This window comes from Macaca nemestrina, chromosome 3, assembly GCF_043159975.1.
Source record: "Macaca nemestrina isolate mMacNem1 chromosome 3, mMacNem.hap1, whole genome shotgun sequence".
NCBI lineage: Eukaryota > Metazoa > Chordata > Mammalia > Primates > Cercopithecidae > Macaca > Macaca nemestrina.
The window spans coordinates 134,576,540-134,601,916 of record NC_092127.1 but is presented as its reverse complement, the minus strand read 5'-3'; positions in this window follow the sequence as shown (position 1 = coordinate 134,601,916).

The window sequence follows — 25,377 nt, the reverse complement described above, 5'->3', positions numbered from 1 at the left end:
AACTACCCTATGATCCAATAATCCTACCTCTAGGTATATATCCAAAGGAACTTAAATCAGTTAAAGCAGTATCTGTACTCCTATGTTCATTGCAGTATTATTCACAACAGCAGAGATGTGGAATCAATGTCTCCATCAACAAATGAATGGATAAAGAAAATGTGGTATATGTGACTATATTTATATACACACACACACTATATATATACATACTATAGTATGTATATAGTACATATATGTATATGTATATATATAGTATGTGTGTGTATATAGTCACATATACCACTATATACACACACTATATTTTTATATATACACATATATATAGTGTGTATATATATACACATATATGGTGTGTGTGTGTATATGTGTGTATATATATGCAAGTTATATATATTATATATATGTGTGTGTGTATATATATAGAATACAAATCCACACATGTACCCTGCACATATACATACATCCATGTACATATATGTATGCATATGTTCAGGGTACATTGGTAGATGGAATACTATTTAGTCTTTAAAAACAAAGAAATTCCATCATTTGCAACAATGTAGGTGAACCTACAGGACATTATGTTCAGTGAAATAAGTCAGGCACAGAGAGACAAATGTCATGTGATCTCACTTACATATGGAATCTAAAAATATTGAACTTTTAGTAGAGAGTAGAGTGGTGGTTACCAGAGGATGGGTGGAATGGGGGAGAGGAAATGAGGAGATGGTCAAAAGGTACAAATTTGCAGATAGGAGATTAGGTCTTGAGATCCATTAAACAACAGGGTGATTATAGTCAATAATAATGTACTATGTATTTCAAAATAACTAAAAGTGTAAATTTAGAACATCTTAACATTTTAAAAGATAGGCAAGGGAGATGATGTGGATGTTAATTAGCTTGATTTGATAATTCCACATTTTATACATATATCAAAATATCACATTGAGCTCCATAAATGCATATAATAATGATTTGTTGATCAGAAATAATAATAAAAATAATTTTTGTTAAGTAACAATAATTTCTTGGATTATTCTACTGAAAATACTCTGGATTCAAAAAAGCTCCTATTTTTTATATTCCCCATTTTTCTAATAACCTTTCAAAATCTTTCCTATTAACTCAAGGGCTCAGAATCACAATTGTTAAATTGCAATATTATTTAGCTCCCATATGTTCAAATTGATTACGATCATGCAGAACCAGGATTAAGAAATGGTTTTATCGAAGTAGTAGCAGAGTCTCTCCAAAAGGAGTCTGGGTACACCTGGAGGTATGAGGACATAATCTTAGCAAACAGAGTTTTCTATAAACATTTTAAATATAAGTTTTCATCTCTGAGAGAACCCAAAAATTAAAAGAAGCATATTCTGAATCAATTGGGTGACTTACAGATTACTGGACATTGCAGTGCCTCAGGTTGAATTTGATTTTAGCAATTGAGCTACTACCAGGCAATACTTCATTAATTTGTCCAGGCTAACAAGAAAAGAATAAAGGAGATTATCACATAGAAGATGCATTTGTGCTGAATGAAGTCTAATTGACTGCCACAGTGATTTAAAACAGAAAGTGATGACAGAATTGAGACATCACAAGGCACATGGTAAAAGGGACGTGCTAACTTAAAATAAAACACAAGAAGAGATTTAATTTCAGAAAACAGTACCACGTATCTCATCAAATATATATAATTAATTTGCCTGTTTTGGTTTTGTAGTCTTTGTTTGTATTTAATTTCTAAATTTGTTTGGATTTTATAGATTTACCAGAGATTTATAAATGTAAGGGAATTCTAATTAGTTCTGTTTATATATTTTAAAAATAAATTATAGTGAAGTAATTTTTGCTATGTCTTTAATAAACCTTTATAAATTTTTCAATGCATAAATAAAATATATTATGAAGATTCATAAACATTTTTTTCTTTTAAAGAGGTCTATCAATAGGTATAACATGGATATAAAGATAAAAATAATATTCACTAGGAACTCCAAAAGGGGAAGAATGGAAGAGAGGCTGAGGGTTGAAAAATTACTTGCTGGTATGATATTCACTAGTTGGGTGATGGGTACCCTGGAAACCTAAACCTTACCATTGTGCAATATATCCATGTAACAAATCTACACGTGTACCCTGTGATTCTAAGGTAAATGTAATGATAATAAAGAGGTTTGTGAATTTAATCATGCTTAAGAAACACAATTATAGGTGAATATTTTTTCATACAGACCACAATATTTTAAACTTTTTCTTACCACGATGAATATAAGATTCATTTTCTTCCCTAAATCTGATAACACATAAAAATTAAATGATAACATTCATCTATATCTTCTACAGCTTACTGTGTGGTATTGACTTTGTGATGCATCAAAATGGTATATGAAGTCTTGCCTCAGTACTTCTTTTGAGGTTCCATGCAATTATACTGCACTTTAGAGCCGCAGAATGTGGTGTGAAATATACTGAATGCTTGCTATGTAGTAGTCAGCGGAAATTCAACAATGGAAAGATGTAAACACTCTACTGGTAAAAACATCTAAGGGGAAAACGTATGAGAATCTGGTGTGGGATGCTATGAACTGAATAACCAGAAGGGTTTTGCTGCGTAATCACAGGAAGCACAGGTACAAATAGCTCCTACTGAAACATAATAGATCACAGAGGACTTCTCATAGAAGATGGCATCTATTTCTGAAGAATATATGTAAGAGTTAGCCAGGCAAAGGGAGTTTGAATTGAATATGCACATTTAAAAGGACTCTTAAAAGAGAAAGTGATCTTCACAGAGGTCTAATATGAAACGATTATATACTTCCTAAATACCAATATGAAAATCAGTAATTTTCTTAAGTTCTGGAAATATTTTTGGCTATTATCATTTCAAATACTATGCCACCTTTTTGTATTCTACTACTCCTTTTGTAGTTTCTACTTGATATTTGTCAGATGTTCTCATTCTGTCTTCCTTATCTCATAACTTCATGTTCATGTTTTATATCATTCTATAGATTTGTGTGATGTTGTGTGTAATTTCCATAGTACCTTATCTCAACACACTTGTTCTCTCTTCACCTATAGCTAATTTGCTATTTAATTTGCTCACTATATACAGAGTCTTTCAAAATTTCAATACGATTTCTTGTTGCTGGGCTGATCTGGTTCTTTGACAAATATGCCTTTTGTTAAAATGTGCAACTTTCATATGGTTTTATGATGATTTATATTTTAAAATAACTCTAAACTTAATTATTTTGTCACCTCTACGATATTTATCTAACACCCTAGATTACTGGGGTGAAGGATGAATAATTCTTTTATCTGTTGTATACTCTATGTCTCTCTCATATTGGGATATTTTTCTATCTTTGGTTTGTAATTTTTCAGTTTGGATCTCATTGTTAGGGTAAAGTCTATTTTTGTGAAAGTTCTATATACTCTGGATTGTAATAAATATTCCTACAGGGAGGTGTTGTGTTTGTTTGGTCAGTGTGAAATCCCACAACTCGAATTATACTGAAATCTTGAGGTCACCACGGAAATAGAAAAAAATATAAAAGGTCATCTACCAAAGAAAGAGAAATGTACAGGCATTATGCTCTTCTTATTTTAACACTATATGATGCAAGACAATGGAAAATGTCTTTAAAGTTCTGAGAGAAAATTAGTTGAATATAAAATTCCACACATAAAAGTAAAATAAAAATATGTAAACACTCAAAGTTTACTATCAGTTTCCCCTTTTGAAGAATTTTCTTGAAAATTGATTCCCACCAGACATGGTGGCTCATGTCTGTAATCCCAGCACTTTGGGAGGCCCAGGCAGGTGGATCACAAGGTCCTGGTCCACATGGTGAAACTCCATCTCCACCAAAAATGCAAAAATTAGCTGGGCATGGTGGCATGTGCCTGTAGTCCCAGCTACTTGGGAGGCTGAGGCAGAAGAATTGCTTGAACTCCGGAGGCAGAGGTTGCAGATCACACCACTACACTCCAGCCTGGCAACAGAGCGAGACTCTGTCTCAAAAAAAAAAAAGAAAAGAAAATAGATTCCCATAAAATATATATATGCAAGAAAGAATAGATTCCCATAAAAATATATATGCAAGAAAGAAGAAAATACGTAGGATATAAAAAACGGTGGCATTAAACCAAGACTTCCCATGAAAAAATATATATATTTATAAGAATAAGAGTTTAGCAGCAATCCTGAAAGCAATATCCAAATTAGAACAGAAATACAACAGGCTCCAAGAAAGTCTTCAAGCAAAAGGATAGGTTGTGGTCTAGTAATTGTTGCCATTAATAAAGAGATGCATGGTGTTCTTGGTATGGTGAAGAAAGCATATATTTCCAGTCAGCAAGGAAAAACAAGAAAAAAAAAATATGAAATGCCAAGAAACAGAAATGAATGTAGTAAGGCAAAACAAAAAAGAAGGAAAGCATTCAGAAGTTATGAAATGACCAAAGCAAGAGAGGATGATGGCCTGAACTAAGAGAGTGGCCTATATGGAGAAAACCCAAGAGAATAATAAGATAGCATCAATAGTTCTTTTACTGGAAAGGGGTCCCAAGAGAGAGTTCCTGGATCTCGCCCAAGAAAGAATTCAGGGTGAGTCTACAGTGCAAAGCAAAAGCAAATTTATTAAGAAAATAAAGTGGTGAAAGGACAGCTACTTCACAGACCAAGTAGGACATTCCTGAAAGTAAGAACGCGTCCACCCTAGGTAAAATGCATATATATATATATATATATGTGTGTGTGTGTGTGTGTGTATATATATATGTATATATGTATGTGTATATATGTATATATATGAGATAAAAATAGATCTTAGGGAGGAGATGTGCTCTGCTACAAGGTTTTGTGATAAAGGATTAATTTTCTTAATTACTATATTTTGCAAGAATCAATATTATTATCTTTAAAGCAAAATTAGGAATGCCCTTGTTCTCCAGATATCAGGATATCTGGACACACCCAAGCCTGGGTTCTGTTTCAGTACACATCATTAATTTGTTTCCTTAACCGTAAACATCTAGAGGCTAGGAATGCCTTATTTTCTGGAATGCAGCCCAGCAGGTCTCAACCTCATTTTCTTAGCCATCACTCAAAGTGGAGTCGCTGTGGTTCAAATGCCTCTGACAGTTCCTAGTGACTGAACGTAGGGATGTGGAAAAGTGACAGAAGAGGAATCAAGGATGATGCCAAGTTTCTGATTTTAAAACCTAGAAATGATTATTTCATTCATTAAAGAGCATAGAAAGAGGAACATATTTGAAGGAGAAAATATTAAGCTGAGATTTGTTAGCTCATCAGTGGTTATTGGCTCTCTTAGCAGCCATAGTAAGCACCTTATTTTGCCCCTATAATTCGTTGTTCAAATCACAAAGAAATAACAGTGCGCAAAATAAATCTTGGAGGTGGAGAGTAGAAAAGAATGGTCAAGTCTCTGTATTTCATTCCAAAAAGAAGAAGAAGATGGTATATGTGCTAGTGTGTTTTCTCTATGATCAGAGCTAAAATACATATTATTTCCTCTTGTGTCCTGGCTACAGCAAATAAGTTGCTGTTCAACAATATGTATTGTAAAATTAAAATAAAATTTATTATAATAAATAGAATGTATTGCAGAATTAAATGTTGTTCAAATATAACAATTATTATCATTGTCATGCCTTACTCCTATGAGAGTCTACTTTTCTATTTAAATTTTATAAACCCAATACTATTTTTATAAAAAACTGGGCATGTATAAGAAAGTTTAAACTTTGAGTTGCAAAGGAGAGTGCCATAATATAATCAATTGCTGTAATATTCAAATGTTTTATTCACCCAGAAATGTGCCTGGTTCTTTCACATCTGGCCAAAGAAAGTATCTCCTCCTTCATGTCCTCGGTTTGTTCTTATGAAACTGCCACTCAAATGTAGATATGATCATGAAAAGCCAGGGCGGAGGAGAAAATTAAGACCCTTTTCCTTATGAAATGAGCTCTTTGATTCTCATCAAATCCTGATAGAATTTTTGACTGGTAGCAAAACTGTGTGTACAAACATAGTTATTGCCAACTATACAGGGAGAACCCTAAAGACAGTTACTTCCTTTTCTTATGTCCAGTTATAAAAGTAACATGCCCGAGAACTGGCATGTAAAGGGAGTGCTTGTTTCCTTCTACATGCATAGGAGGGCATTGGTGGGTGTCTTTCCCACTTGGAAGAAGAAAATTCAGCTCAACAATATTTTGTTTTTATAGACCACTTTATTCTTAACCTGCAGCATTCATTTTTGAAAGAAAATTAAATTTGGGGACCCCAAACTCATTTAGCCAAAGGGAAAAGTCAAGCTGGGAACTGGGTCACTCAAACCTGCTTTCCCCTTTTGGTTCCTAAATATGATGACTACAAGAAGAAAAGCTACAAGCGTCCCCCATATTTTCCCCACAAGGAAATTCCTAGCGAGCTGTTAAAACTTCACCATGGCAATGCAAATTGATAGCTTATCTTTACGGGTGCAGTCATCTCAGCCCATCAGACACAAATGCACGTCTGATTGTTCTCTATTCTGTCTGTGTTAACTTATGTAAAATGCAGACTCCCACATTTTCCCTCTGACCCTTTTGTTTTTGTCATCTTATGTAAAAAATGCAGATTCTCTGAGCCAGGCAAAGGCATGAATGACTACTTTTCCCTAAGCCCCCTCTTACATGAAAACTGTGTACTTCTCGATATCCTGCCCTCTCCCCTTCAAATTTGGAGCCCTCAAAATCATCTTCAGAGAAAGGCATAGACCTGTCTTCCCGGGCGAGTCCATAACTTTGGCAAACAAATTTCCTAAAATGATTGAGACTTGTCATTTTGCTCGATTGGCACAATATATCTACTCAAACAGTATCACATACATGTCTGCAGCAGGGGAGGTCAGAGAGCACAGTTCTGAATCCTGGCTTTTCTACTTGCTGGCTGTGAAACTCAACACAAACTAACTTGAGCCTTTTGAGCATAAGGTTCCAAATCCATAAAATGCAAGGTAACAATCACAACTTTCCTTGCGGAACCTGAATTAACCCTCAAACTCAACTCTTTTTCTACAATCGGGGCAGTTAGGATAATGAATGTAAACTCAATTTTTTGTTTCTCTTTTGTCTTTACCTTGGGTATGTCTGCTGCATTTATCTATTCATTTATGAATCATACTCTGTTGCCCTCTCCTATCCCAAGCTGCCTCTATGAAAAGTATAATTTTTACTAAAATTAAAATTTTTCTTTCCTTAATGGACTTTAGCTTTGAAGCTAAAGGATTGTAAATGAACTTCCCCAAATCATGTGTAGTTTTATATTCTTATAGCTTCACTTCCAGAATGAGCTTTGGAATGTTTATGTGAGAGAAGTCTAATATTTTAGATTTGGCTTGTCAGTGTTTAATGTCTGTTTAACGTGTAACTATAAAGTAATAAAATAATCTTGTTTTGCTTGCACACTGGCTCTAAATTCCTTTCAAAAAAGAGCATCAAGGACATTTTGAGCAATTAAATACCGACTGAAGTGTACAGGAGTCCATGGTCAGAATTCTATACAACACTTTAGGGTATATCAGTGTGGATGTATATGCGTGTGTGTGTGTGTGTGTGTGTGTGTGTGTGTTTATAAAGCCTCAGTACTTAAAAATCATAGAAGAAATTCACATTTGCATGACACTTAAAAAAAAGTTTTTACATATAAATATATGTATACATATATGTAGCTCCTCACAGAAATACTACGTAGTTTATCACAAGTAAAATTCGAAATAGAAGTTCAGAAAATCAGGTTTCTCAAAAAATAGACTTTATGAAGAAGCCAGAACCTGACTGCAGGCACTGTGATTCCAAATCCAAGGCTATTTCTGAAAGGACACAAAGATAGATGTGTACCCGCCCCCCACCCGCTACACCCTTGTTCTGCTCTCTAATCTTTGCACGTACCAGAGGTTTCGTAAGTTCTGTAAGTACATGTTTCTCTCTGAGGCCAGGTCACAAGGAATGTTTAAGTAAGATAGCCAGGTCACAAGGTGTGTTTAAGCAAGATAGCCATAAACTGGTCGTGCAACCTGATGCAATATAATTAACTGCCTTTGTGTAAAACTGCTCTTCCGCCTCAAGGGTTGTACTGAAATATCAGAAATGGCGGGAACCAATCATAGTTTGCCAAATCGCTTTGTTCAAACTCCAGCCAATCATACCTCTAATTTGTATAATGATTCTATGCCTACTTTCCTTAGACTATATAACATTGTTCGGAGCTCAGTAGGGGAGCTCTCCTGCCCGTCTCGTTTCACGAGCAAGTGAGAGCTCCAGGTTCGAACCTGTAATAAAGATCCTTGCTGCTTAGCTTTGACTCTGGACTCTGGTGGTCTTCTTCGGGGAATAAACGGTCTGGGCATAACAAATGGGGGCTCGTCCGGGATTTCCCCCAAGCCCACCAGACCCCCAAGTCAACGGATCTTAATCTGTAGGTAAGCCGGCTTTGTCACTGTCTCTGTCTTTGTCTCTGTCTGTCTCCCTGAAATTTCGCGAAATCTGTAATCTGTAATCTGTATTGGTCTGTTCTGTAAGTGGCACGGTCTTGGCGGACGCGCTAGAAGACAGCCACTCGGGACTGGTGGGAGACGTTCCCCAGTGCCCATCTGGGGGCCTCCATCCTTGGTTGCCCCGTCTGACTCAGGTCGGAAGTCCGACACGCGCTCGCGAATGCTCATCGTTATTACTGTCTGTCCATTATTGTTAAGTGTTAAGTGTAAGCCCAAAACGAAACATAAAACCTTTTCTTCCCCCTCCAGGACCGGACCTGTCGGATACTCCCCTCTGCTTCACACTCATTTTCGTCCCCCCTTCTCTTTGTAGGAGCAGTCCAAAGATGGGCAACAACCAGAGCACGCCGCTCTCACTCCTTGTTACCAATTTTAAGGATGTGAAGGCTCGGGGGCATAACTTAAGCGTAGAACTAAAGAAGGGAAAGCTAGTTACTTTCTGCCGTTCGGAGTGGCCCTCTTTCGGCGTAGGGTGGCCCTCTGAAGGAACTTTCTGTCTCTCTATTATTACTAAGGTAAAAACTAAGATTTTCCTGCCAGGGCAGTCAGGACATCCTGATCAAATTCCTTATATTCTAGTGTGGCAGGATCTTGTGGAAAACCCACCACCCTGGATAACTCCATTCATCCTTGAGCCCTGCAAAGTCCTAGTAACGCAACCTACAAGACAAAAGACTCCCTCTGCTCCCTCGGCCCCTGTGCTGCCGGACAGCCAGGACCCCCTAACGTTAGAACCCACATTTCCCCCACCATATCAGCACCTTATCCCGCAGGACCCAGTCCCCCAGGGTGGTGCTTCCGTAGAGGGAAACCGAGAAGCGGAAGCAGCCGAGAGTGAAAGTAACTGGGGGGGCCGGCCGGCCGAACACGAGGCCGCGTACAGCAGGACCAAGCTTCCCGACTCCCTGACTCCACTGTAGCCCTGCCTCTCAGAGAAATAGGATCGCTCGATGATACCGGGCTCTCCCGTCTCATATATTGGCCTTTTTCCACCAGTGATTTATACAATTGGAAGTCCCAAAATGCTCGGTTCTCAGATAATCCCAAAGATCTAACCTCGTTGTTAGACAGTGTCATGTTTACTCACCAGCTGACCTGGGATGACTGTCAACAGCTCCTCCGAATCCTGTTCACAACGGAGGAGCGGGAAAGAATCCAAGTTGAGGCCAGAAAACTGGTTCCAGGAGATGACGGCCAGCCAACTGCAAATCCTGACCTCATTAATGCGGCTTTCCCTTTGACCCGGCCCAGATGGGACTACAACACGGCAGAAGGTAGGGGACGACTGCTCATTTATCGCCAGACTCTAATGGCGTGTCTCCGGGCTGCAGCTCGCAAGCCCACCAATTTGGCTAAAGTATATTCTGTGTTACAAGGTAAGACAGAAAGCCCCGCTGTGTATTTAGAGAGATTAATGGAAGCCTTCAGACAGTTTACCCCTATGGACCCGGAAGCACCGGAAAATCAGGCAGCGGTAGTAATGTCCTTTGTAAACCAGGCAACACCAGATATTAAAAGAAAACTCCAGAAATTAGAAGGTTTAGAGGGAAAGCAGATTCAGGACCTCCTTCAGATGGCCCAGCGAGTTTATAATAATAGGGATACTCCAGAAGAAAAACAGTTCAAGGCAACCAAAGAAATGACCAAAGTCTTAGTAGCAGCTTTCCCCCAGGCAGGAAATGGCCAAAACAGAAAGCAGAAAAAGCAAGGCCCTAGGCAAGGATTAGAAAAAGATCAGTGTGCTTATTGCAAGGAACATGGCCACTGGATTAAAGACTGCCCAAAGAAACGGAGACCAGCTAACCCTACCTCCGTACTCATTACCCAGGACTCTGACTAGGGAGGACGGGGTTCGGACCCCCTCCCCGAACCCAGGGTAACTTTGCAAGTGGAGGGGTCCCCAGTTCGCTTCTTGGTCGATACTGGGGCGGAACGCTCAGTCCTAACCAAACCAATTGGAAAAATGTCTAAGAAAACATCCTGGGTGCACGGGGCCACAGGCATCAAAAAATACCCCTGGACAACCCAGAGGACTGTAGACTTAGGAACGGGAAAAGTCTCCCATTCCTTCCTAGTCATCCCAGAGAGCCCCTGCCCTCTACTAGGGAGGGACTTGCTGACAAAGATGGGGACCCAAATCCACTTTGAGCCAGAAGGGCCCAAGATAACTGATTCCCAAAACAGGCCAATATCTATCCTGACTGTCACCTTAGAAGATGAGTACCGACTCCATCAAGAGCAAAAGCCCCCCGATCAGGGAATTGACTCTTGGCTCCAGCGTTTCCCTGAAGCGTGGGCAGAAACTGGGGGCTTAGGGCTAGCTAAACATCGACCTGCCATATTTGTGGAAGTTAAGCCAGGGACGGACCCCGTTCGGGTTCGGCAATATCCTATGCCCCTGGAGGCAAGAGAAGGAATTACGCCCCATATCCGCCGACTCCTAGACCAGGGAGTCCTACGGGCTTGCCACTCATCCTGGAATACTCCACTGTTACCTGTTCGTAAACCCAACAGTACGGACTACAGGCCAGTACAGGATTTAAGAGAAGTTAATAAAAGGGTCATGGACATACATCCCACTGTGCCCAATCCATACACCCTTCTGAGTGCCTTACATCCCAAAAAACAGTGGTATACCGTTCTTGATCTAAAAGACGCTTTCTTCAGCCTTCCTCTGGCTCCCAAAAGTCAAGAACTCTTTGCATTTCAATGGACGGATCCTGAGAGGGGCATCAACGGTCAGCTAACATGGACCAGACTGCCACAGGGGTTCAAGAACTCGCCAACTCTGTTCGATGAAGCCCTTCATGAAGATCTGGGTGAGTACCGGCGGCAACACCCTGAAATAACTCTTTTGCAATATGTTGATGATCTCTTAATAGCGGCCAGGTCCCCGGAAACTTGTGTTCGAGGGACTGAGGACCTCCTGAAGACTCTGGGGGAGCTAGGCTACCGAGCCTCAGCAACAAAGGCTCAGATCTGCAAGTCGGAGGTAACTTATCTGGGGTACCTATTAAAAGGGGGGCAACGCTGGCTAACCAAAGCCCGAAAGGAAACAGTCCTACGCATCCCTAGACCCCAGTCAACACGGCAAGTGAGAGAATTCCTGGGGTCGGCAGGGTTCTGTAGGTTATGGATACCCGGATTTGCTGAGTTAGCCAAGCCCCTATACCAGGCAACAAAGGAACGGCAGCCCTTCAATTGGACGGAAGAGGCTGAGCTGGCCTTTCAGCAAATCAAAACTGCCTTGTTATCAGCCCCCGCGCTGGGGCTCCCTGATGTCTCCAAGCCCTTCCACGTATACGTGGATGAAAGTAAGGGTGTTGCAAAAGCCGTGTTAACACAGTACCTAGGCCCCTGGCAGAGGCCAGTTGCCTATTTGTCAAAAAAATTAGATTCAGTGGCTGCTGGCTGGCCACCCTGCCTCCGGATAATCGCGGCGACCGCCCTAATGGTCCGAGACGCTGATAAACTTATCATGGGGCAAGAGTTGCGTGTTATAACCCCGCATGCCATTGAAGGCGTCCTCCGGCAGCCGCCGGACCGATGGATGAGTAACGCCCGGCTCACCCACTATCAAGGACTGCTGTTAAACCCCCTCAGAATAACTTTTCTGCCCCCAACCTCTTTAAACCCTGCTTCACTGCTGCCAAATCCAGACTTAGATGCCCCGTCCCATGAGTGCACTGAGATACTGGCTCAGGTGCATGGGGTGCGGGAGGACCTGCAAGATCGTCCGCTCCCCGACACAGAACTCACCTGGTTCACTGATGGCAGCAGCTATGTCCACCAAGGCCAGCGGTATGCAGGAGCGGCTGTAATGTCAGAGACTGAGGTAATCTGGGCGGAACCCTTGCCTCCAGGGACATCGGCCCAAAGAGCCGAACTGATAGCCCTTACACAGGCCCTCACCCTAGGGGCAGAGAAAAAACTAACAGTATACACGGATAGCCGCTATGCTTTCGCTACTGCGCACATACATGGGGCCATCTACAGAGAAAGGGAACTATTAACAGCCGAAGGCAAAGAAATAAAAAACAAGCAAGAGATCCTAGCTCTATTAACTGCTTTGTGGAAACCAAAGAAATTGGCTATTGTACATTGCCCTGGGCATCAGAAACCAACTACGCCAATTGCTCGAGGCAACTTCTTAGCCAACCAAACCGCAAGGAGCATAGCAAAAGCTCCCAGTCAGCTCCTCGCGCTCCAGCTCCCCGATCCTGGCCCGCGAAATTTGCCATGTTTTCCCGACTATACCGAACAGGATCGCGAATGGATGAACACGCTTCCCCTAAAACAGGTTAAAAATGGGTGGTGGACTGATATAAATGACCAAACCATCCTACCAGAAAAATTAGGACGGCAGGTGTTGGAACACATCCACCGGACAACCCACCTGGGTGCCCGGCGAATGATGGACTTAATCAGGCACGCCAAGTTTAGAATCAGGCGCATAGCTGAACTGGCCAGCGATGTCACAACAAATTGCAAAGCCTGCCAACTAAACAACGCTTGCCCCCAAACCCAGACCACCACAGGAATTAGGTGTAGAGGAACTAGGCCTGGTATCTATTGGGAAATAGACTTTACTGAGATAAAGCCTGGAAAATATGGGTATCAGTACTTACTTGTCTTTGTAGATACTTTTTCAGGATGAACAGAAGCGTTCCCAACTAAGAGAGAAACTGCTCAGGTTGTAGCAAAGAAAATTTTGGAAGAAATCCTCCCCAGGTATGGCTTTCCCGTCCAAATAGGGTCAGACAATGGACCAGCCTTCATTGCTAAGGTAAGTCAGGATTTGGCTTCCATTCTGGGGGCAAATTGGAAATTACATTGCGCTTATAGGCCCCAAAGCTCAGGACAGGTAGAAAGGATGAATCGGACTCTGAAGGAGACCTTAACTAAATTGACCATAGAGACTGGCGCTAATTGGGTAGTACTTCTCCCCTACGCTCTGTTCCGGGCCCGAAATACCCCTTACAGACTAGGCCTCACACCATATGAAATCATGTATGGCAGACCCCCACCCCTGGTCCCCAGTCTAAAAGATGACTTACTCAAACCTGAAACTGAAAATGTCTCTGAGCTCCTGTTCTCCTTACAAGCCTTACAGAAAATTCACCAGGAAATTTGGCCCAGACTACGAGAACTGTACGAGGCAGGACCTCCGCCAACGCCTCATCCGTTCCAGCCGGGAGACTGGGTCCTAGTCAAGCGCCACCGGCAAGAAACTCTTCAACCCAGGTGGAAAGGACCACTGCAAGTACTCCTGACTACTCCCACCGCTCTCAAAGTAGAAGGCATCGCTTCGTGGATCCACTACACACACGTCAAACCAGTGGACCCAACATCCGACCTTCTCGAGCCGTCTGGAGCACCGGTTACATGGACTGTAGACAAAGCTAAGAACAATCCCTTAAAGCTAACCCTGCGCCGTCATCCCCATAGCCGTAACCATGTCTAGCTTACCTATGCTTTTATGCCTTATGCATCTGACTCTCCTCACTGCTGCGCCGTCTAATCCCTATGTCTGGAGGTTCTGGCTCTATGAGAACAAAACTCACCCCGGGGAAACCCCCCAAGCGGGTAAACTGCTAGCTAGCGCAGACTGCCCCCCCTCAGGGTGTAATACTATAGTTTACCTCAATTTCACTAGGTTCCAGATTGCCCAACCAGCAATACCCATGATCTGTTTTGAATATGATCAAGCTGAATATAATTGTAAAAATTATTGGTGGCACCAGAGTGCAGGTTGCCCATATAGCTACTGTAAGACGCACTCTGTCCGATGCTGGAGAGAACGACAAGGGTGGTATTTTTACAAAACTGAGTCTCCCGTCACTTACACTTGGATAATTAGAGACCCATGGGACTCTCGGTGGACAACCCCACAACATGGGGGAGTATATTACTCATCAACTAGTACCTGGCCCAGTAGCCATTTATATCTGTGGAGAAGTCTAGTCCAGATTCAACCCTTAATCCACACACAAATCCACAGGCAAGAAACCAAGCTATCACAAGACTTGCAGCCCTTCTCCTGGCTAACTCTATTACGGGAAGGGCTAGCATTCGCCAACCTCACTGGTTTAGGCGACCTGTCCTCTTGCTTTATGTGTGCAACCCTAGGAAGACCACCATTAACGGCTGTTCCTCTATCCTCCCCTCCCACAAACTATACAGGTTTTAACTCATCGATAGTCATGATACCCGATGTAGCCCTGTACCGTGACCCATACCAAGAGAAATACCCCTATTGTTATTCGGCATTTAGCAACAGCCTCTGCAACCAATCGGCTACATACCCTAATAGTCCCATATATGCTCCCCCTGGTGTGTTCTTCTGGTGTAATATGACTCTGTTAAAAACTCTGTCCAAAAGCATCTCTGACGGACAGTTGTGTATCCCTGTTACCCTAGTTCCCCGACTGACACTGCTAACCCCGGCAGAGTTCATAGGCTGGGCAGGGACCACCCCAACTAAAACTGCGCGACATAGACGAGCAGTTTTTCTACCACTAATTGCCGGAATATCCTTAACCACCTCTGTCGTCGCAGCGGGGTTAGCAGGAGGGGCCCTACAACACTCCATGATAGAAAACGACAAGCTGTTACAACAATTCTCTGTTGCTATGGAAGACTCCGCCTATTCCCTAGCCTCCCTTCAGCGGCAGCTCACCTCCCTAGCACAGGTCACCCTTCAAAACCGCAGAGCCTTAGACTTACTCACGGCTGAGAAAGGAGGTACCTGTATGTTCCTCAAAGAAGAATGCTGTTTCTATATAAATGAGTCAGGGTTAGTTGAGGAAAGAGTCCAACGCCTACACGAACTAAGCTTTGAAATGAAAAAGCAACAATTCACTACAGCCGCTAACAATTGGTGGAGCTCTTCAATGTTTTCCCTTCTGGCACCCCTTTTAGGCCCCCTAATGTCTTTACTACTTCTATTCACTATAGGCCCCTGTGTGGTAAATAAAATTTTACAATTTGTCAGAGAAAGGTTTGATACCATCCAACTAATGGTCCTCCGTAGCCATCACCAGCCTCTCCTGCACCCAGAAAGTGAGGCTATATTATAAGACTCTGGAAATCCAAGATTGGACATCCAGTTACTTATGAGAAGGGAGAAATGAAAGGACACAAAGATAGATGTGTACCCGCCCCCCACCCGCTACACCCTTGTTCTGCTCTCTAATCTTTGCACGTACCAGAGGTTTCGTAAGTTCTGTAAGTACATGTTTCTCTTTCTGAGGCCAGGTCACAAGGAATGTTTAAGTAAGATAGCCAGGTCACAAGGTGTGTTTAAGCAAGATAGCCATAAACTGGTCGTGCAACCTGATGCAATATAATTAACTGCCTTTGTGTAAAACTGCTCTTCCGCCTCAAGGGTTGTACTGAAATATCAGAAATGGCGGGAACCAATCATAGTTTGCCAAATCGCTTTGTTCAAACTCCAGCCAATCATACCTCTAATTTGTATAATGATTCTATGCCTACTTTCCTTAGACTATATAACATTGTTCGGAGCTCAGTAGGGGAGCTCTCCTGCCCGTCTCGTTTCACGAGCAAGTGAGAGCTCCAGGTTCGAACCTGTAATAAAGATCCTTGCTGCTTAGCTTTGACTCTGGACTCTGGTGGTCTTCTTCGGGGAATAAACGGTCTGGGCATAACATTTCCATCTAATATAATTGTAAATTGCTATGGACACAGGTTATTTGTAACTACAAATATTTTTACTATTACTTTGATTTTACAGTTAAGATACTATGGTTCAAATAAGCTAAACTACCTGTTAAAGTCACACACTTACTTTACAAGGAGAAGCTAGATGGAACCTCAGACTTCAGAAATTTAATTACATATCTCAATTTCTGTGAGATAGATACAAAAGTATTTGGGGTTGTTCTAAAGAAAGATACCTTCATTTCTATGATTACCCTCAAATAGTTCAAGAGATATAGTAAATCACTTGGTATTCATATTCAATACAGCCACAGACTCTATCTCAAAATTCCAAATACCTGTAAAATTGTCAACAAATTGGTCATTTTTGTTATGGCTTCACTTTAATTTTATGAGCTGAAATGAGATGACCAAAAATCAAAATATACTGGAAACAAAAATCTCTGAACGGAAGGAAGGAAGGAAGGAAGGAAGGAAGGAAGGAAGGAAGGAAGGAAGGAAGGAAGGAAAAGGAAAGGAATCAGCACAAACCCTAAACAAAGGGAGACCTCTATTTTTCTCTAACTGAACTTCTATACCTTAGTGCGGATTTATTACCACATTAAGGGCTTTTAAAAGTCAGCAGCAGGACGTAATTTACTGCTAAGGTTGTTGGTTGTATGCAAATTCAAATCCAGGAGCATACATATAAATTATTTCTTGAAGTTTTCCCTGTGTTTCTTGATGAAAGAAACACACACAACTTGAATGAGCTATTCCTCACTCTTTGGATCTGTTTTTAATCACCTATATTTTTAGCACTTAGTGCCTTTTCCTACAGTATTTCAGCTTCTAACTAAACATGATAATCTTTAAAATCGGAAAAAGCTGTCATTCCTTTCATACACAGGAGCTATATTTTATTATCTCCAGAGTTTTTATGCCTTTGTCTACAACATGGGCAAATTTATTCTAATATTTAGTAGTAAGAAAAAAAATGGTACAAAAGCCCACATTCCATATTTCCTTTCCTTTTTTCTCTTGTCCAAACAATCACTATCTTACTTATGCAAATTACAGCAGACCAATAGGCCATGTTCAAACACAATTGGTATATTCACACATACCTCTAACACACCCCAGTCAGGGAGTAAAACAAATATGAAGATGGATAAAATTACAATTCAGTTTAAACAAGCTGCATGGTAGGGAACAAGCACCTGATTTGGAATCAGAAAATGAGAACACAAGTTCTGGCTTTGATTCTTGCTTCCCATGTTTTCTCGTAGCACCCCTTCCCTTGCCTGTAAATGAAGAGATTTACCTAGTACCAAAGGCCCCTGGGATTCCAGTTCAAGGTGGCTGACTAGAAACATCAGACACCTGCCCTTTCCAGAAAGAAGACCCAAAATTACCATTAGTTTATCTTATCTTGAAGAGAGACAGCATCTTAGTGAGAATACTAGAGTCCAACAGAGAAATATGAGAAACACTTGAGGCATAGAATGAGGAGGAAGCCAGCAGCCAGCTCAGCCAAGATTTGCTGAGAGCCCAAATCGGCTCTGAATTATGGGAAAAGAGTAAGTGAGGAAAATTCAGTGGTCCACATGCCCACCACAGACTGCTGCAATCCAAACCATGAGAGAGCTCTTCCACCTACATGAACCCTGACATTAGAATAGGCACTCATTTGGAGACCCCAAATCAGGAGAGCATTGCACCACACAGGAAACTTGTGCTGCTCACTCACATCCTTAAGACCTAAGCAGCTGCAGCAGGGTGCCGTTGTGAGAGCAGCCATCATGGGGCTTCGTTTTGCCTTGGGAACCACAGCCTCAATATCATGACATCCCCCGAGCACCCACAGACATCCCCCTGTGCCCACCCAGAAGGCTACAGTGGCACAGTGCTAGCTGGATTCAAAGGTGCTCAGTGTCTCCAGTAGTCTATCCCACAGGGACTTCTACTCCATGGGAAAAGGAAAGTCCAGGGCATCAAAAAGGCAGACTGTGGGACAAAGGAAACCAAAGTATGCAGTTTTCAGAGCCCAAGGGCATCCTTTCTGGGTCTATGAGAAATGACCCCAACCCCAGCAGCAACACAAACTCTGTGCTCAGCCTCACAAGAAGAGCACGAAATCCCCTCCAACTGGCAGAGTGGGCTTTGTATTCAGACTTATACGTAAAAAGAAGGACCCCTTCTTTTCTCTCTGCACACCACAGAAGCCACAGCTGCTGCTGCCACTGGAGGCTTGGATGGGTGAACTAGAGGGTTTCTGGTATGGGGCTGTGAGTGACAACTGTGCCCCCATTGACAGTACGGCCTCATGCTTAGGCTCACACACAAAGGATGAATCCTTTCCCTGCCTGTATGGCACTGTGGCACTGCTGCCACCAAGAGCAGATAAGCCTGAGAGCTGTGTTTCTGGGCTGGTGGGTGGCAATCTCACTCTGCAGCCACTGCCAACACCAGTGTACACTGCTGGTGAACAAAACAGAGAACCTGCTCAACTGCCCTGCCCACCAATGCCCCTACTGACATACAAGCAGGCCATGAGAATACCCAAGAATTGCCCTCCCAGGTCTCAATAACACCACTGCCAGTGTATGCCATCCTGGACCCAATAATAGGCATGCTCAGCCCACTGCTGCCACCACTGGAGCCAAAAGACTTACCCGTCTGGCATCTCTCCCCCCAGAAAAACTTCACCACAGCCACCACTAATAACCATACCCTAAACCATTAAGAATGTCACAGATATCATTCCTGCTGCTCAGAGCCAAAGAAATTATATAGAGACTATGCTACTGCATGTACCTAGAACCAAAGGCAAGGCTACTACCCCACCAACACCACTGGTACACCTTCAGGAAAAAGCCCTCCCATATTAAAGCAAATTCAAAAAATTAGAGGGAGTGACTATTATCCCAGATGCACATGTATCAACCTAATAACACAAGAAAGCAGAAAAAAGCAAGGAAATCTAACACCTTCAAAGGAATAAAATAATCCTGTAGTAATGGACCCCAATCAAAAAATTTACAAAATCCCAGAAAAATAGTTCAAAATTATGATACTAAAGAAGCAAAGTGGGATATAAAAGAATCCCAAAAACAATACAAAGAAATCAAAAAAAAATTGAAATATTGATGATAAATTTACCAAAGGGAGAGGTATCATAAAAAAGAACCAAACAGAAATTCCAGAACTGAAGAATTCCTTAAATGAAATACAAAATACACTAAAAAGCTTCAACAGTAGGCTAGATCAAGCAGAAGACAGAACATCAGAACTTGAAGACAGTTCTTTTGAAGCAATCTAGTCAGACCAAAAAAAAATTTAAAAAGAATAGAAAAGAATGAACAAAGTTTTCATGATATAGAGAACACTATAAAGCAATCAAATATATGAATTATCAGTGTCCCCAAAGGCAAAGAGAGAATAAAAGCATTTGAAAACCTATTAAAACATAACAGATAAAAACATCTCAAGTCCAGCAAGAGATTTTAGGCATCCAGACACAGGAAACCTAGCAATCCACAAACACATACCATGCAAAAACTCTTCTCTACAACACATTTTGTTCAAATTATATCAAGTCAATGACAGATACAATTTTAAAAACATTGAAAGTGTCTAATAATCTATAAAGGAGTCCCTATCAGACTAAAAGTGGACTTCGCAGCTGACATCTCACAGACCAGGAGAGAATGGGATGATATAGTCAAAGTGCTGAAAGAAAACAAACACCACCCATGGATTTTATATCCAGCAAATCATCCTTCATCAATAAAGGAGAAATAAAACCTTCCCAGATATCAAATACTGAGATAATCCATCATTACTGAACCAGTCTTACAAGAAATGCTCAAAGAGTCCTAAATCTGGAAGCAAAAGAATGACAGTTACCTTCATGAAAACACAAGAAAATGAAAATTCAGTGGTACAGCAAACACACAAATGAGGAAAATAAAAGACTGAAAAGGTACAACCACAGAAAATTGTAAACCACAAGGACAGTCAATAAGAGAAAAAGAAAGAAAGAAAACAAACAAAAAAGAAAAACAGAAAACAACAATATGACAGGAACAAACCTCACCTATAAATAATAACCCTGAGTGTAAATGGATTGAATTCTCCACTTGAAGATATAGACTGGCTGGATGGTTAGAGAAACATGATCCAACCATATGCTGCCCGCAAGAAACACTTTACCTGTAAAGACACATATATATTGAAAGTAAAGGGATGGAGATATTCCACACAAACAGAAACCAAGAGAGCAGAAATAGTTATACTTATATTTGTTAAAACAGACTTTAAGCCAAAATAGTTTGAAAAAGACAAAGAAAGTCATTATGTAATAATAAAAGGATCAATCCAGCAACAGGATATAATAATTTTAAACATATATGCATCCAACACTGAAGCACCCAGATTAATAAAGCAAATATTACTGGGCCTAAAGAAAGAAATAGACTCCAATACAACAATAGTGGCAGACTTTGACTCTCTACTCTCAGGATTTTACAGGTCATATAGACAGAAAATTACAAAGAAACTTTGGACTTCAACTGGATTTTAGGCCAAATTGACATAACAGAAATTTGCAAAATATTTTATACAACAACTGCAGAAGTCTCAACAAATTTTTAAAAATCAAAGTCATATCAAGTATCTGCTCAGACCATAATGGAATAAAACTAGCAATCAATACCAAGAGCAACTTTGGAAACTATACAAGTATGTGGAAATAAAGCAACATGCTTTTGAATGGCCATTGGGCCAATGAAAAAATTAAAATAGAAATAAAAAATTTCTTGAAACAAATGAAAATAGAAACACAGTATGCCAAAATCTGTGTGACACAGCAAAATCTGTGCTAAGACAGAATATTATAGCAATAAATGCCTACATCAAAAAAAAAAAAGAAACCAGAAAGCTTTCACATAAATAATCAAATAATGTACCTCAAATAATAAGAAAATCAACAACAAACCAAGCCAAAAAAATAGTTGAAGAAAAGAAATAACAAAATCAAAGCAGAATTAAACAAAATAGAGAATTAAAAAACATACAAAAGATCAATGAAATAGTTTGTTCTTTAAAAAGATACACAGAATTGATCAACTCTACCTAAACTAACCCGAAAAAAAAGAGAGAAGACCGAAAGAAACAAACCAGAAATGAAAAAGGAGACATTACAACTAATTCCACAGAAATATGAACGATCATCAGAGATTATTATGAACAACTACATGCTAACAAACTGGAAAACCTAGAGGAAATGGTTACATTCCTGGAAATATAAAACCTACCAATATTGAATCACAAAGAACTAGAAAACCTGAACAAACCAGCAACAGGTAGCAAGATTGAATCAGTAATAAATGTCTCCCAACAAAGGAAAGCCCAGGACCAGACGGATTCACTGTGCAATTCTACCAAACATACAGAGAAAAACCAATATCAATCCTACTCAAACTATTCCAAAAAACTGAATAGAAGGGACTTGTCCCTAACTCATTCTACATCCAGCATTACCCTGATACCAAAATTAGATAAGGACACAAGAAATAAAGAAAACCTCAGCCAATATCCCTGATGAACATAGGTACAATGGATCTAGCAAACCAAATCCAAATCACATCAAAAAGACAATACAGCATGAACAAGTAGAACTTGTGCTAGAGATGCAAGGATGATTCAACATACACAAATCAATAAGCATGATACATCACATCAACAGAATGAAGGACAAAAATCATATGATCATCTTAATAGATGTAGAAAAAAAACATTTGACAAAATTTAACACTGCTTTATGATAAAACTCCCCAACAAACTAGGCAAAGAAGGACCATACTTCAAACTGATAAAGACCATATATGACAAACCGACAGCTAACATCATACTAAATGGTGAAAAGATGAAAGTCTTTTGTCTAAGAACTGGAACAAGACAAGGATGTCCACTTTCACTTCTCCTGTTCAGCATAGTACTGGAAGCCCTGGCCAGAACTAACAGGCAAAAAAGAAAGAAAAGAAAGGAAGGAGGGAAGGAAAGAAGGAAGGAAAGAAAGAAAGAAAGAAAGAAAGAAAGAAAGAAAGAAAGAAAGAAAGAAAGAAAGAAAGAAAGAAAGAAAGAAAGAAAGAAAGAAAGAAAGGAAAAAAGGAAGGAAGGAAGGAAGGAAGGAAGGAAGGAAGGAAGGAAGGAAGGAAGGAAGGAAGGAAGGAAGGTAAATTAGTACAATCACTATGGAAAACAGTATGGAGATTTTTCAAAAAACTAAAATTAGAGCTACCATAAGATCTAGCAATCCCACTACTGTGTATCTACCGAAACAAAAATAATCAGTATATCTAAAAGATACCTTTCATCCCTGACAGGTCTGATAAAACATTTTTTTAAAAAAACTAAAAAATTAAAAGAATAAAAAAAAGGATACCCACACTCATATGTTTATGGCAGCACTTTTCACAGTAACTAAGAGATAGAATCAACTTTAGTGCCCATCAACAGATAAATGGCAAAGAGAGTGTGGGATACATACACAATGAAACACTATTTGGCCATAAATTAGGAATCAAATTATGTCATTTCCAGCAACGTGAAAGGAACTGGAAGTCATTAAATGAAATAAACCATGCACAGAAAGACAAATATTGCATGTCCTCACTCATTTATGAGATAAAACCTTGATCCTGTGGACACAATCCATACCAGAGACTAGATAGGGGGTTAGTTGGGAATGGAGAGAGGCTGGTTATGGATACAAACATACAGTTAGTTAGAGTAAATAAGTTCTAATGTTTGATTGCAGACTAGGGTGAATATACTTAGCTATAGTGTTATGTGTATTTCAAAGTAACCAGAAGAAATGACTTGAAATGTTACCAACACATAAACACGATAAACGCTCAAGTTGATGAATACCCCAAATACCCTGACTTATCATTACCTCGTGTATGCATGTAACAAACACTCGTATGTACCCCATAAATATGTAAATTAGTATGTATTTATAAAAGGGAAAAATAATTTATCTGCCTTTCTACCTACCCCTCTTTCTCCATTGTTTTCTTCTACTGATACATTATACATATAGAAAATACAATGGCTAAAAAATTATATACGTCATGTTTTTTCTTAAAACCTACAGTAACACTGTATACTTTTGACATAATACAATGGAAAAAATAAGAGAAATAAATCCGACTTGATGAAAAAAAAAAAAAGGTGGAGACACCTTATGCTACTAATGAGCTAACAGTCTATTTTTCTTGGTTGAATACTGTGTGTTTCTGTTATTTTGCTGGTTGTTGAAACATGACCCACCAACACCATTTCCTTTGCTGAATTCTGCTCATTGCTAACTCTATTTAAGTGAATTGGGCTACAAACATAATGCCTGGTTATAGTTATATTTTTATTTTGGCTTCCCTTACAAAGCTATTATTTTCCCTTTATCTTTTAATTTCTTTAGGATTTGAAAAGCTGTTAATCTCAGATTCTTTTGTCAGATTCTATTACAGTTTATTACATCTGACATTACATTCTATTAAACATTCTGGAAGGTACCCTTTGTAAACTACATAGTTTGTAAATGCAGCTTTTCTCCTGTAGATTACAGTAAATCTGAGACGTGAAAAAGGTAGAATCAGGATATATGTTACACTAAATAGGAAAATAATTTCAACACATCTTTGAGACATTCTTACAAATCTAGGACTGAATCTATAAATTCATTTTCTTTTTCAAGCAAGAGAGAAATGTGAGGTGAAACAAAGATGAGCTCCTCAATAAATAATTAAGTTAGCAATGAGTAGAAATTGAAACCACCTTGACTAGACTCTTCTTGACAAATATACTTAGTTCATTCAAAATATAGAGTGATTTTTTTTTTTTTACAAATCACTGCAGTAAGCAGTTAATTTCTCCTCCTGTTGCTAAGATACCTTTATGTTACCTGAAGGCAAGCACTTACTTTCTGATCAAGGATATCAAAGGGTTTTATAGAAACTGTTGCTGCAAAGAAGATAACTTTGAAAAGAGCTGCATAACCACATATGGGCTAATCTTTACGCACAAAAAGAACATTATGTCACATGGGAGATCATCAGTGATCATCAAGGCATGTTAGACACCAAGATAATGACTCAAAGACCTGAAGTAACTTGCCTGGGGCTTTTCAAAGCATAAAGGGCAAGTTACTGATTCCTTTGCTTGGCCTTTAATTTTTGACAATTTATTTCTGCTTCAGAGACTGCTTTGTACTTAACAAGTCAAGGATAAAAAGAATAATTAATGAGTGAATCAGATTGTAAGTAATCTGCACAGGAGAAATGAGAGAGACAAATTTTCTTTTAATTTTGGCCCATGCCAAAATTCTGACAGAATCAAGTTTATAAATGTGATTCAAAGACCTTAGCTATGTGTCATGATGGTGATAGTTCCATAGGACAAAGAACTCACGTGTTCATAGAGTTCCTGTCATTGAAATCAGCCTTTTCTTAGATTGCTGGAAAATTTTGACATTCTGACTTGCATGAATTGAATCATCTACTCTCTCAAGTAAGAGTAAAAATTAACAGATTCATTTACAACAAAATTCAACTAATACGTTTATGGGTGAAAGCTTTTGTTAGTGGAGCAGGCATGCAAGGAACTCATAAATAAGATGTAGGGAGTCATTTATTTTTCCTATTTGAAGCTTGTAGCTTCAAATCACTGAAACAGTATTTTGAATGACTTCTGTTTAAAGAGAAGTATAGTACTTTAAAACAGACAAAACTACATATTATAATAAAAGCAAAACGGTTTTTGCATGTAACGTTAAGCTAAGAGCAGACACAGATAAATCACATGATCTAAACATGTACTTGAGAGGAGGTTTCCCAAAGGAATGAAGAGTGGTCATTTTCAGGCCTCTGAGCACAAGCCTGCACGCATACGTCCAGATGGCCTGAAGTAACCAAAGAATCACAAAAGAAGTGAAAATGGCCAGTTCCTGCCTTAACTGATGACATTACCTTGTGAAATTCCTTCTTCTGGCTCATCCTTGCTCAAAAACTGCCCCACTGAGTAACTTGTGACCCCTGCCCCTGCCCACAAGAGAACAACCTTCTTTGACTGT